Here is a 2,142-nt window from a genome sequence, read left to right as displayed (position 1 = left end):
AAAAAAATAGTTTTATCATTTCAATGGACTTTAATTAATTAAAATATTTAATTCCTTTAAGATCTATCTAATAAAACATCAAAAAATAAATTCTAACATACAAATACTAAAAATAAATTAAATTCAAGACTCTTTTTAAGAAAATAGCTCTTAATATTTTTTGAAATATATTTTATAATCGCGCTTCATTTACTAGTTTTAAATTTAAGAAAAATTTATTATGGAACAAAGTCATGATCTTATGGGCTTATGTTTTTTCTTTTCTTTTAAACTATTCTTATGTATATTATGTTGATATTTGACATAAAAGTATTATGTTATATTTATTTTTTAATTTAGAATTTATGTTATATTTTAAATTTCATTTGTTTTAGGAGTATTAACTAGATGTTTTACATTACAAGCTATTTTTATAAGTTAGACATGATAGGTCATATTTATTTCAAATATTTTTATGATTTTATGAAGTTATATTTATACTATTAAGTTTTTTGTCAAACGTGTATTGATGATGTTCATAGAAATTTTGTACTTTTAGTTAAATGATTAATTTAAATAAAATATGTTAAATTAAAAAAATAAAATTATTTTCTTATAATAATTTAAGAACATATATTATTTGGGATTTCCTTTAACCCAACCATTCTTAAATTGAGTCCTTGTATGTGTCATTATTTATTGGCTTGAAGAAAAATTTCGTTTACAACACATGCATTTGTATAATAATATATATCATGTTTCAAATTCTTTTCCTGCACTTTTTTTTAATTTTCGTATTCATTTTCTTAGAGAGAGGATGAGGAGAATATATAAAAAGGAAAACATAGATGATATATGGAGAGTTGGGTTCAAAGACAATTAAGCTTTTATTCATATTTTGAATACATTTGCTATAAAAAATAAACTAAAACACCCAATATATTTTCTTATATATTCATTATTTGAATGAAAGTTGTCTCTGAACCCAACTCCCCCTTTTTATTCTATTTTTTTTCTTATTACACATAAACTCCTCCTCCTCCCCTCTTTAAATGATGATAATGAAAACAACAAATATGTAGGGACAGAATGGAAAATATAGTTGGCATTTGTGGTGAAAGAACTTTTCTTCAAGCCAAGGTATATTAGCTCATACAAGGAGTCACTTTAAGGATGACTTGGTTAAATGAATCTCCTAAAAAAAGTGGTTGGATATTTTTTTTTAATTATTCATTGCAGAGAAAGTTTCTACTACGGCTAATCAAGTCCCAACAACATCTAAACACATTTTAGTATAGTAATATCAGACGTTGATTAAAAAAAATATTCCTCAATTTCTTCTATCTCAACGTTGTATTAAAGATTTCAACGTAGGCCCCTCGGAATGATTCAATGTTTTGTGATGTATAAACTCTAGCTTGGCTCAAGGCTAATCTTACTGAAGACAAGGACAATATCAATATAAGTCTTCTTGATATCAAAAATGATTTCTTCATCATTCATAATTCTCGACCTTAGATAAAGTTTTCATATAACAAATCCTCAAATGATGCCTAGTGGGCTATGGTAAAAATTTGTTAGAAAAAAGTGAGATACTGTCAATTGAAGAACGTTTGTTCAATCAACATTTGATGTTGTTGCGGAAAACCCTACTGTTGATGTTGCTAGGAATTGGTGAGTAAGTAGTAGAAATCAATTGCTATTGTTAACTTGAAAATAACAATAACACTTTTCTTTGTGTTTTTTATAACCAAAAAAAATTCTAGATATCACTCCTTGTATGTGCTGCTATTCATTGGGTTAAAGAAAATATGCTTTTATTTATAAAATATGGATTAGTATATCAACATACCATGTTTTATGTTTTATCCACATATTTTTGTTGGTTCAATGTTTATCCTCTTATAGAGAGAATGAGGGATATAATAAAGAAGAAAACAAAATAATAGAGACCAGAAGCATTGAGTTTGGAGACATTTTAACTTTTATTTAGAGTTTAGATGTATTAAAAATTATGATGACTATTTTATTTTATTTTATTGAATTTTTCACCAGTGCATTTATTTTATTTCGCAAAAACAAAAAAGATATTAACTAGATAAACGACTTATTCGAACTTATTAAATTTTATTCATTGCCATGATACATAATTTGAAATAATAT

Source organism: Solanum pennellii, chromosome 12 (assembly GCF_001406875.1).
Source record: "Solanum pennellii chromosome 12, SPENNV200".
In the NCBI taxonomy this organism is placed as follows: domain Eukaryota; kingdom Viridiplantae; phylum Streptophyta; class Magnoliopsida; order Solanales; family Solanaceae; genus Solanum; species Solanum pennellii.
Note: the sequence above shows the minus strand (reverse complement) of the source record.